The following is a 13,091-nucleotide window of genomic DNA, read 5'->3' as shown; positions in this document are numbered from 1 at the left end:
GATTACTAATTAGCTAGCATTAAAATGGATATGCTGGTTGATAAGAATGAATCTGGATAAAAGGAGTCAACCCATTTTTGTAGCTGTCTAGAACCTGGCCAACTTGTATTTTTCTAGAGATCACACTAATGTGTCTAAGATGGCTTCCTATTTCTTGGCTCAGCAGTCTTGAAATAAAAAAGGACAATTACAATAATTGCTATAAACCTAGCTATGTCGTGACCCTTGGACATAATGATTTATGACTCTTCACTGTCAAATATGTTGTCTAGTCTAAATAGATTTAATAAGACACTCTTGAGACTTACATGAAATTTGGGACTATCTAGGGTAAATGTCCATAGTAATTGAGGAAAAAGCCCTGGTTATTAGCAGGGGTGTAGGTTGCAGCCATGTTGGTCAAAGGGCATAGTCAGACAAGGTTCTTTGGGTGAATCTGGTATCTTTTATTAGACCAACTTAAATAGTTGGGAAAAAAACATTTTAAGCAAGCTTTCAGGTTCAAAAACCATTTGTCAGGCTGAGGAAGTTTCTGCAGTTGGTGTGTGCTTTTCCTGGATGGAATGAAAAGTAATGAAGCCAGAGGCTGGGCTGGGCTGCATACAAGACAGGGAGTCAGTGAAGATGTAAATTGAGGAGTCAACGGGTGAGAGACAGGCTGGGTGGAGGGGAGAGAAGGGGGCTGAATAGTGGAGAGGTACCTGGGGAGTCAAATGTCAGGCAGGTTATAATATAATATTTAGTCCATGATTTTTAGTATTCAGGAAGTTGATGGAGTGGAGTTCATAGGCTTATCTCTGGGACGTGTTTTGTAAGCTCCCTTTGAGGATTAGAACTGAGAGATTGGAGAGAGAGTAGTTTTCTTGTGAGAAAACTGCCCACACAGGTAATTGAGTATTCTTGTATTTGATAGAGTTCTGGTGTGCGTTCATTCTGGTGCACAGTTGTTGTTTGGTCTCCCCTACGTATTTTCGTAGCCTGGTTATTAGCAGGCTTTTTTTTTAATTGCTGGCTACACATTCTAGAACTATAAGAGTAGAGTTAGCAGTACAGTACAAGGAGTTCATTTTACTTTACAGATACTGGACACATGTACACATGCAATTAATGTGATTGAATTGAATGAGATACAATTTGAGCTGGAGTAAACTAATCCATTTACATATACATTTAAGTGCAGTAATTTACTGTGGCACAGAAAAGTACCTGTGTTTGATGGGACTGCCCTGTTCTAGAGTAAATTAATCTACCCCAGACTATTTGTAGCATACATGTAGATGGTGACACTTTACTGCACATTAAATTAGCCTAAGTGCAGTAAAGTTCAGACATGTCCACTCTGTACAATTGATCTGTATTGGCACTTTTGACTGTATTGGCACTTTTGACTATTACTGCTTCATGAGCACTCAGGATGTTTGCTGTTGTACAAGGTTTGCACAGATGCGGTCTGCCCAGAAAAGCCAACAGTTCAAAAGAAAAACACAGATGACATTATTTGTTAGAGGACTCAGAGTTGTTAGCTAAGGAAGCTTTCATTTTGTAAAATTACTTTCCTGCTTGTCTCTCTAATTAAATAACAATGGAGTAGAAAAGACACTTGACTGTTACTGGTTGAGTCTATGGGCCTTGAGAATGAAATGCATTATTACAATGGATTAATGTAATGTATGTTTAAACACCTGTGCCTAAGCTATTGAACTACATCACGCTCTCTCAGCCTGTGGTACAGAATGAGCCCAGGACAAAAGCAGGAAAGATCTCTCTAATGACTGAGATCCAGATATTACACCAGGCAAACACTGAAGAACTGTATCTGTGCTTGGAGTTACTGTGTATAAATTGCCCCAAACTACTTTGAATGCCTCCCCCAGCACAGTGGTTCTGAACCTTTTTAGACCCGAGCCATCCCATGAAGATGCCAGCTCTTAGTTTTCATTCATTTTTGCAATTTTTCTCTTGCAAAAAACAGAGATAACAGCAGGTCAGAATGTTTTAATGTTATGGATTCCTACTTGAAACCTCTGGGTTTATATTGTGAATCATGTTTGCACACCTATTCTATGTACACTTGCATGTTATGTCATAAATTGCATTAGATCTTGCAGGGAACATGCCACCTGATTTACTGCATCCTCTTCCCCAGAAGATTCTTTCAACTACACAGCTGATACATATTGTACAACCAGGGATCATGAGGAATAAAACCACATTATTGCTTTCCCTCTGTGTGGAACTCTCATACCTAATGCTCAATGATAAAATTATCCTCTTTGTATCATGTAAACGGGGATGGGTATCTTTAGGGACCTTTCTAAATTACAGCACTAGAAGCTATTCTTTACAGGTTTGTAAAGCTTGTTTGCAGCTTTAGGGCAAAGATCATTTGGTTTCACTTGACTTTGAATGAGATTTATTTGTTGACTAGTACTGACCCTATTGTTGAACAGGATGGACTGCAACTGATGGTGTCCCCTATGAAAAATGACATGCTTCTTTTTAAAAATCTGTCTCCCTCTTGGTACATGACATAGTACATGGTTGTTTGTATTTCTTAGAATCCAATATCTCTTCAGAAGACACAGCTGTTCTTCCTAGCTACCAGATAGGCATCATTGTCGGAGGCAGCGTGGGTTTGCTTTTTCTAGTGCTACTGCTGTTCTGCTACAAGAGTTACAGGGGTGAGTAATTAGTTACATTTGCACTTGAGGGTGTGTCTGTTCTGAAGGAGAGATTCTTTCAAGCACATCCTGTCTCCCATTCAATCCCCAGTAACATGGTTCTGCTTCCTTCTCCAGGGGCTGCCACTCTCAAGATCTCTGTTTCAAGCATTCTTGAGAGTAACCACTGTGGATGCCCTTAGAGAGATGTCACAGTTGTATTTTTGGGTTTGGTATGGGTGAGCAAGGCATGCGCCAGGGAGTCCCTCCTGGGATGTGCTAGAGATGACCCCTTTGGGTTTTTTAAAGATGGTTAAAAAGTATACTCAAAGCTGTATTGGCAAATTTAGAACAGGATAGATCCAGACTATTTATATTCCAAGGCCCATTGTCTTTCCATTGACTCTTAGATATCTCTTGCTGCTTTCATCCTTACCTAAATTTCAGTGCTTCACTCTTTCCTTTCTTCGTGTATATCACAATTTGAGTGACCTCTTGGCACCGCATTCTGCGTTCACTTGCACTGGTTTCTGACTCCATTGGAGCTGATGAAAAAATGGCTACAAACTAGTTTGGAAAAACAGCTGTGAAATTTCACAAGCTATTTCTTACTTTAAAGGATTCAAAATGGAGGATTCAAAATGGAGCCTTTTTTCCTTTTTGGAAAACTTTCACTAGCTTTTTCCAAAAATACTGTGCTATTAAAAATGTGCGTGAATGGGCATTGGCATTTTTTTGCTGACTGAAAATACATTTTTAATCAAAAACAATGATGACATTTTCTGTTATGTCTTGAAAACTAAATGTTTTGGAAATACCAAAAAACAAGACAAAAACCAAAAAAAACCCCAAAAAACCATTTTTCACAAGAGAATTTCAGTCATCTCTAAACTCCACAGACTTCCATGGTCTTATTTCTGAGTTACCTGATGTGAGAGGACATGTGTACCCATTTTTTTCATAAATCCTCATTTGATATCATTCAGACATACAACATAGAGATCACCCCTGATGCCTGGCCAAAGTCCTTACATTAATTCCATACCAGTTCTAATGTCTGAGCTGTTCTCTGTCCACATGGCTAAATTTTTTCTTCTGGCTTACCTCTTTAACCTTGCTTTTAGGCAACATTTTTGCCTTTTGGTCCCAGAATAGTTATGAAAACTTGGAACTTGAATCATACTTTTCTTGCTTTCATAAGTTTCAAGAAAATAGAGAAAATTACCTGCCTTATGCACTGTGTGCTTAGTACTTTGTTTGTCTATCCAATTTACCTATTAAAGTGACTTTTGCAGGTGCAGTTCAGCTCCAGGAAAACCGAACTGTAAGGCAGGAGCAGGTAAGAAAAAGATGGGCATAATAGATCTGGGTAAAATATAAACCTGCAGCTTCTGACAAGACAAAAAAAGAAGTTCTGCTCCTTTTTGAAGAGTAGCTACATGCAAGGATTTTATTTTTGTGGTTCAAACTTTAATAAGTGATTGTGGTGAGGGACAAATGACTTTGATAATGGAGTCCAGAGGTTCAGCATTCACTGTCTCCATTTCTAGACCAAAATTAATTTAGTTCACAAGAAAAGTGATGACTTTTCTAAGCATTGGCCTGCTAGCTCTCATAGGGTGTGGAGTGAAGTTTGGGGTTCTTTTCATCATGTGCATCCTCATCAGTAAAAAGTGTTGCAGGACAAATTATGACTTCAGTTAAACTATTCAGAGTAAACAATGCTTCAATAGAAACCTGTTCCTCCCAGAAGATATCCTGACTGTAGAACAATGCATTCACATATGGACACTGGTTGGTGATTGCTAGAATGGTGAACTACTAGTGAGTACTACTAGTTCTGGGCCTCAGTTAAATGAGGTTTATTTAGGCTAAGTACAGACAGTCAAAAAGCCCAAGACTGAATTGATTAAGTCTTTGGAGTTTAGTCTAAGCTACAGATTGAACCAATAAGCAAATGAACAGACGTTCACTTTTGATTCAGGGAATGCAGTAACGTGCCCGCTGTGCCCTAGTCAGAAGCCAGGGGGTGCCAGAGCATGGCTCTTTGGTGCACAGCTAGCACGGGCTGTGTGTTTGCTTCCTCTTTCTGCTGCTCCTCTCCACCCCAAGTCCATAGGATTTATAGTTCAGAATTATACCAGCAAGACTCTGCAGGGTGCTCATCACTTCCTCTTCTTGCTTCCAGGTGCCTCTGGGATTTGTACTCCACAGTCACAGCCAGCCTAAATAAGCAGGGCAGGGCAGCTCTGTACTCAGGGGAAGGGAAGTTTAACCCCCCTCCCTGGCCCCAGACTTCAGCTGGGGTTTGCCTGGGGAAGCCAGTGACCCAGCCCTCACTGCTCCAGCTAGGGTGCAGAGGGGCAGGGCCAACCCTGCTCTCCGGAGCAGAAAGCACAGCCCAGCCCATAGCTGAAAAATGCTGGGATGCTGGGGGACTGTGATTCAACTTGAACCAGGAAGGGGCCTGGGACAGAAGTTTAAAAAACCGGTTTGACCCTAATCAGTTAAGTCTGATGCTATATTCAACCAGGTTTATCTTAAACCATTTTCAGCCATTTTGAAACTGGTTTATATGCGCTGAACTTCTATTCTGTGATAGGTTTAAAACAGTTTCTGATCACTTTAACTGGTTTGTTTGTTAACTGGGTAACTTCTGTCCCTAGCCATATAGCTCAGATATTAAGTGTTGGGTGCTGCTGGACTGAGGACCAAACCTCATGGCACTTCCTAAAGACTGATGACATAAGAGCTAAAAGAAGAGAGGGCAGGATCTTGCTCTTTCTCATCACCCTGCTGTGTATACGCTGAAGTTACGGATGTTGTGGTGGTGGGGTTGACCAAATTTCAATTTCTCTCAGACTCAGGGACCAAAGTGATGTAGAACTTGCCTAAGATGAATGCCTCACCAAACCCACTGCACTAAACCCAAACCTGAACCTCTGCTTCCTTAAGGTGTAACAGGAGCAAGTTCAAAGAGAAGCAAAGGCTGGAAAAAAAAGGAAATGAAAAATTCACATAATAAAATGAAAAGAGAAATGAGGAAGGAAAGTGTGAGACCACATTTGCACTTTGATTCTGTGCAGTTCCCCCTTTCCCTACTGCACATTTACCCTGCTCTCTCACTTCCTCATGAGCATGCTCCTTAGCAGAGACCTACTTTTCAGAGCTAGACTCTCCTCCCTGCTAAAGGTCAGTGTGGTTTTTCTTGCAACTTTAGCAGGGCTCACTCTGTGTTCTGTCTTGTTCAAAGCCCCTTGTTCTTTCCCACACACTATGTGATTAGCGTCACTCTTTGTGAGAACAAGCTTCTTGTTTGTTGTGGAGGACATTTTAGCTCATTTTTAGAAAACATAAACTATCCTGAACCTCTCCTACTTGTTAAGCCTGTGATGTTCCTCTCGTTCTCTCAGCCCATCATTGGAATAAAGGATCTATAGATCAAACTCTGGCTCTTCTACCTACCTCTCCCTGTTCTTTATCTGCTTCCTAATCTTAAGTGATCCCCAAGCTCTACATGGCTGAGTTCCATCCCTCCAGATATTTATCCATCTACAGATACACTCTAGCATCCCATCACTGAAGCAATGAAGTAATTATTTAGGTAGCCCAGCACCATACAAATCATTGCATTTAGACTAGGGACAGAAGTTACACATAAACTGTTTTAAGTGATCAGAAACTGGTTTAAACCTGTAACAGAACATATATTTAGTGCATATAAACCAGTTTTAAATGGCCAAAAGTGGTTTAAGATAAGTCTGGTTTGGGTCAAACCAGTTTATGCAGCTTCTGTTCCAGCCCTCTTCCTGGTATAAGTTAAATCAGAATCCCCCCAAATCCCAGATGCTTTGCAGCCCGGGGTGGGGCTGTGCTTTCTGCTTCAGAGAGCAGAGCTGGCCCTTCCCCTCTCTTCTCTTGCCCAAGCAGGGGCGGGGGAGTGGCCAGACACATGGTACCCTGAGGCAAAGGGAATAGGGAAGGGGTTTATTCCCCCCCTCCCCTACTGGGGCACCACGGCCCCTGTCACTCATTCTCCCACTCCCCATTCCAGCAGCAGGGGAGGGAGCATGGCCAGAGCTGGCTGGCATGGTGCCTGCCATCCACCTCCCTCACCAGCAGCTGGAGCTGCAGAGCTGAGGCCAGCTGGCCTGTGAGTGCTGCTGAGGGTGGAAGCAGAGGAGCCAGCCTGGTCTGGGCCACCGGGGTTGGTCCCTTCCCAGTGGGCTGCAACCTAGGCTGGGGCCATGGGAGCTGCATTGCTTCCCATGCCCAAGCCAGAGGGGCTGTCACAGAGCCCCAGCCAGCTAGGAAGGGCCCTGCAGGGCTGGCCTGTGAAGCCCTGGCTTGGGAGTGGGCAGGGGCTGGCTTGGGAGTGCGCTTCCTAGACCAGCTCAGAGGCACTGATGGGCCTAGAGCCCGGCAACCACCACCTGGCCCTCTGTGCTGTGCAGACCCTGGGCTGCAGGTGAACAGCCAGCTGCAGGCTGGTTGGTGCTGGCTGGGGCTGTTCTGTCCCACCCAACTCCAGCTACCACTGCCGCAGCCATGGCACACCGCGCTGGGTGGGGAGGCAGAAAGCTTCAGCCCTGTGGCTTCTGCCCAGCATGTGGAGCTTGGGCTGCAGCTCCTGGATGCCTGGGAAGGAGGAGGGTGTCTGGGGGCTGCAGCCGGAGCTCCATGCACTGGGCAGAAGCCACTGGTACCAGCAGGGCTGCTTTTCTCCCCTTACCTGCAACTGCAGCACCAGTTCTTGCAGCACCACGCAGCATCACTCGGGGTGAGGGGAGCTTCCTTCAGCCTGGCCACTTCAGCTCAGCTCAGGTTGAAGCAGCCAGGCTGAAGGAAGCTTCCGCTGCCCCAGGCAGTTCTATGTACTGCAGCAGGAGCCACAGTTGCAGATGAGGGAAGAAAAAACAGCCCTGCTGGGCCCAGTGGCTTCTGCCCAGCACATGGAGCTCCAGCTGCAGCCTCAGGACATGTTCCACCCAGGCACCTTCCACCTTCCCAAGCACCCAGGAGCTGGTGCCCAAGATCCACATACTGGGTAGAAGCTGGGGAGCTGAAACTTTCTGCTCCCTCCTGCCCCCCTGAGCAGTGCAGTGCAGTGCAGCCACAGCAGTGGCAGCAGGAGGTGAGGCAGGCAGAACAGCACCCCCAGCCCACCCAGCCTGCAGCTGACTGTGTACCTGCAGCCCCAGGTGCTGCACAGCCCAGGGGGTGTGATGATGGCTGCCAGACTTGGGGCCCACTGATGCCTCTGACCTGGCCTGGGAAGCCCACTCACCAGCCAGCCCCTGCCTGTGCTGCCAGGCTGGACTGTCATGCAGCTCCAGTGAGTTGGGAAGGGCCCTGCCTCTACAGACCAGCCCCACAGAGCCTTTTCCAGCCGGCATGGGCATGGGGAGTCAGGAACAATCTGCTGCCCCTCTGCCCCCGCCCTCAGCAGCACTCCCAGGCCAGCTGGGCACAACCTCACAGCCCTAGCTGCAGGTACGGCCCCAGCCCTTGGCAGATAGAAGGGCCATGCCGGTGGCTCTGGCCAGGCCCCCTGCCACCTGAGCAAGAGTAGAGGGAAAATCTGGGTAGACTCCAACTGGGGTCCTATGCTCAGATACAGAGGAGTTTAATCCCCAACCCCTGTCCCCCTTTGCTTGAGGTGCTGCCCTGACTGGTGTCTGGCCTTAGGGACAAGCCTGGCAAGAGCTGCTTCACCCCACCCCTCCCTGTCCAGGCACAGCCTTGCTGCAGTCCCTATGTTGCACAAGGGGCCGTTCGAGCTCCGGGAGGCTAAGTTCCAATTTGGTCCCCAGAGGTGAGTCACACCACAAGCCACAGAGACAAAGCCTTTATTGCTTGCAAGCAGGTCGGCCTGGAGTCATGAGACTCAGACCAAAGCCGACCCCGAGTGCCTATTCTCCATTGCTTATATACTCGATTACAAGGTATTGGAAAATTCCATTAGCACAGGTGTACTTCGGGTTACATAGTTGCAAAATTGGTTGCAAAGTTTGGGACTTTCTAGCCGTTAGCTTGTGGTTTGCCTTCTCACGCAACAAAGTGGGAAAACAAGTTGCAGGTGCTTCTTTGGTACATTCTTGTAAAAGCATAAAGCATAAGAGTAAGCAGTTCTAACCCCAGTTTGTCCCACACCTACAGTATAGGCGGAGAAAGAAAAAAAATTGGGAGGGGCTGAGCGTGTGTGCACTTGCACACGCACCCCGCCACCCCCAGTGGGAAAGTCTGCAGGGGAAAGGGTGGAGCAAGGGGAAAGAACTGTGGGGTGGGAGGAGGAAGTGGGGCTGGGACCAGGCAGAGATCAGGAGGGAGCAGAGCCGAGCCAGGCCCAGGATCAGGATTGGGGGTGGGGCCCACTGTGCCTGTGGAGCCCCTTCTTCCACACCTGGGATCATTCCTGATGCCTGCACCCCCCGCACCAACATTTCTGCACCCCGCAGTGGCCCTGGCCCTGCACCACTCAAGCAAAGGGGGGCTTGGAGCCAGGGGCCGGAGTGGGACCAGCCTCAGCTGTGCCACTGGGCCAGAGGGGACAGAACCCCTGAAACCCCGCACCCACCCTGCCCCACTCTGAGTCATTCCCAGGAAGAGCCCAGCACAACCCTGGCCCCAGTCCCAGCCTGCACCGGCAGCCTACCCTGCCCTACACAAATCCAAGGGGCACACCCCCCCATGCCTTCTGGGGTACACATAGCAGCAGGAGCCATGGCCCCCCCAGATGAATCACTTGCAGCTCAGTCCTGCGCCCCACTGGCTGTGCAACACCTTCCCCTCCCCTAGCTCCAGCCCCACTCCCTCCCCACCCCTACTGCAGCCATTTGGGAGGGCTAAGCCCTGTTAGCTCCCCCTTCCACTGCCTATGCTGGGGCAGGAAATTATTTTGAGCAAAGGGTTGCTCACTGAGTTTTGGCAAGCTTTTGAGGGCCACATGGGTAGCCCCAGCCATTCACAGGTGCCCTACCCTCTGGTCACCATCTTGTGACTGGAAGTGTCTCCTAACCTCTTGCTTTTGTCACCACAAGTCCCTCCCCTTGCCCCTAGAAGTACTCCCTTCAGCAAGGAGTTTTGCCATCTCAGAACCAGAAAAATACCAATTTATATTCTAAAAAGCAAACATCTACAACATTCATTAATTTGATTTCAAAAAATATTTTTGGCTTGATTTACATGCATTTGTGTAGTATACATAGAGGTGATTGTACAATAGCTTAAAATGAAATCTTACGCTTGTATATTGTGAGGGTGGGTATAGGTTTGTGGGGGGCTGTGGGTTTGTGGATATGTGGAGGGAGGAAACATGGAGGTATGTGTGGATATGTGGGATGTGGGTAGGTACAGGATCTGTTAGGGTCTGTGTGTGGGGTGAGGGTGGCTGGGGTTTGTGTATGGCAGTGTGAAGGGGGTGTGGGTACATGCGTATGGTGAGGTGTACATAGTTTTATAGTTTCATAGTTTCTACAGTCGGAAGAGATCTGAGTAGATCATCTAGTCTGACCCCCTGCCATGGCAGGAAAGAGTACTGGAGTCAAACGACCCCAGCAAGGTGTTCACCTAACCTCTTCTTAGAGACCCCCAGGGTAGGAGCCAGCACCACTTCTCTTGGAAGTTGGTTCCAGATCCTAGCCGCCCTGACCGTGAAGTAGCGCTTCCTGATATCTAGTCTGAATCTACCCTCTGCCAGCTTGTGACCGTTATTCCTGGTCACTCCTAGCAGTGCTCAGGGGAACAGGGACTTCCCCAGTGCCTGCTGATCCCCCCTGACTAGTTTGTAACAGGCCACTAGATCCCCCCTCAGCCTTCTCTTGTGGAGGCTGAACAGGATCAGGTCCCGTAGGCTCTCCTCGTAGGGCCTGCCCTGCTGCCCCCTGATCATGTGAGTGGCCCTCCTCTGGACCCTCTCCATGTTGTCCACATCCCTCCTGAAGTGCAGCTCCCAGAACTGGATGCAGTACTCCAACTGCGGCCTAACCAGTGCCGCAAAGAGGGGGAGGATCACCTCCCTGGACCTGCTTGAGATGCATCTGTAGATGCATGACAAGGTACGGTTGGCCTTACTGACTGTCTCCCCACACTGCCGGCCCATGTTCATCTTGGAGTCAATGATGACTCCAAGATCCTTTTCCGCCTGTGCACTGACAAGAAGGAAGTTCCCAGCCTGTAGGTATGGTACCGGTTGCTCCTCCCCAGGTGCATCACTTTGCCCTTGTCAGTGTTGAATCCCATCCTATTCTCATCTGCCTACCCTTGTAACCCGTCTAGGTCTGATTGTAGCCTATTCCTCCCTTCTAGCATGCCCACATCCCCCCACATCTTAGTGTCATCAGCAAATTTGAACAGGGTGCTTTTTACCCCCTCGTCCAAGTCACTGATGAAGATGTTGAACAGTGCGGGCACGAGGACCAAGCCCTGGGGGACCCCACTCCCCACGTCCCTCCAGGTTGAAAATGACCCATCCACCATCACTCTCTGTGTGCAGCCCTCCAGCCAGTTGGTGAGCCAATTGACTGTGTGGGTGTTGACACCACAGTCCCCCGGTTTCTTAATGAGAACAGGGTGAGACACAGTGTCGAAGGCCTTCCGAAAGTCCAGGAAGACTATGTTCACTGCTACCCCTGCATCTAATCTAATGTACATGTGGGACTCACCCTATGAACACACACACTCTGCCCTGTGCCTGTATATACACACATGCATGCTGCCTCCATGTCTGCGCGCGCACACACACACACTCTGCCCCCAAGCCTGCACATACACACACATACTCTGCCCCTGAGCCTGCACATACATACACTCCACCCCCAAGCTAGTACACACACACACACACACACACAGACTCCACCCCCAAGATTGCATACACACACACTTTGCCCCCAAGCCTCCATACACACAGGCTGCCCCTGAGCCTGCATACACACATACACACCCCTCCCCCCTGTACCAGTGCACTCCCATGTTCCGCAGTCCAGTGATGCAGCTGGGAGCCATAGTCAGGTGGTGCTGGAGCAGGGCTTGGTCAGAAAAGCAGGGAACTGGCTGGGGGTGGGTGGGCCTGGGCTATTCAAGCCTGCAAGCCTGCTGAGGGCTCCCTCTGGGTCCTACTGCCCCTGGTTCCTGTCAGCTTTGACAGACAGCTGGGAGCAAATAAATATTAATTTGTTAAATTTTCTAGGGTCCCCATGGGCTAGATAGAATGGCTTGGTGTGGCAGATCCACCCTTTAGGCCATATTTTGACCAGCCCTGGACTATGCCCTACAGGTCAGGGTAGGGGTTTAAACCCCTCCACAATCATATTTAGCTCCTGCCCCCCCAGCTCAGCTTTCCTCCAGGGATGGTTGGTCTAGCACCCCCAGGCTTCTAGCTTGAGCTACTGCAGGCATGTGCCTGCATTTCCAAAATTAAATGTGAATGTCTGTGCACTTACAGATCAGTTCAATATTTGCAGATTAGACTACCCTCCAAAGATTGAATCAATTCAGGCTCCTGCTTTTTGAATGTCTGTCCCTAGCCTTAAAGTCTCAAAATCAAACAAAAGCCCACTATTCCCTTTTGCTTCATACACAGGGCACAAGGTACTCCAGACTACCCATGTGAACTGAAATCTTTGCTTTGCTTTGCTTTTTACTCTAGGTCCAGGATCCTGAAGAATGTAACATGGGAAGTTCTCTGAATATACAGTCTATTTATATGAATTTCAACACAAGCCAGGAAAACATGGAGACAAGAACAGAGCCACAGGCCAGATATGCAACCCTCACCCTACCTATATGACAAGAGTTATACTGTTGTCGTGGAGCACGTTGTAGTGGAGTAGGGAGAAGTAAGCAGTGCATCCTAGTACCTAATAGCAGCTACTTAGTTGGTAGATTCATTAGAAACAGTGGAATTGTTTCAGTTCAGAAACATGAAAACTGGAAGCAGAAAGGACCAAGGTCCCTTGAGATCTAATCTACACAGTCACATGGAAGCCTTTGTGTGATATATTCTCATATGGTCCCACCAGGTAGTACCTGGTCAGTGATTTTCAGCTCTCCAACCATTCTTCTACCAGGCTCTGCCATTGTTAAACTACTGGTAGTTCAGTCCTGTGTGTTAATGATACCTGTGCAACAGGAATGAAGTGAATGCAATTTGACTAGAAGCTATCTTAAATGTGTCCAGTTTTAAGCATAAGAATAGATCCCTACTGGGAGAATCAACAAAATGGAGGGTGCTTCAGAGCGTTAAAGGGATGCGTGGCCCTTGTCATATTTTCTTTGGAACTTTTTGAACCAGCAGTTCTTATGGGTAACCCTTAAGAGGATTCAGAATGAAAGAGAATGGAAGATGTTTTATCGCTTGTGTGCATACACTTATGCAGTCAATTTCTCTGTTGTGGTAAGGATCAACTGTATTTCCAGCCTCGCTCCCCTGTG

General features: G+C 47.8%; 1 long non-coding RNA gene across 1 annotated transcript; it reads left to right on the top strand.

Annotated features, from left to right (window-relative positions):
- The first annotated feature begins 2,593 nt into the window (after nt 1-2,593).
- LOC149858429 (uncharacterized) lies at nt 2,594-12,624 on the top strand. The gene is made up of 3 exons (XR_016443719.1): nt 2,594-2,681; nt 3,956-3,999; nt 12,307-12,624. It is a non-coding gene; the product is annotated as an uncharacterized LOC149858429 (long non-coding RNA).
- The last annotated feature ends 467 nt before the right edge of the window (nt 12,625-13,091 follow it).

This window comes from Crocodylus siamensis, chromosome 8 (assembly GCF_052110815.1).
Source record: "Crocodylus siamensis isolate JL-2025a chromosome 8, ASM5211081v1, whole genome shotgun sequence".
NCBI lineage: Eukaryota > Metazoa > Chordata > Crocodylia > Crocodylidae > Crocodylus > Crocodylus siamensis.
The sequence above is the reverse complement of the archived record's forward strand: the minus strand, read 5'-3'. Positions and strand labels throughout refer to the sequence as shown.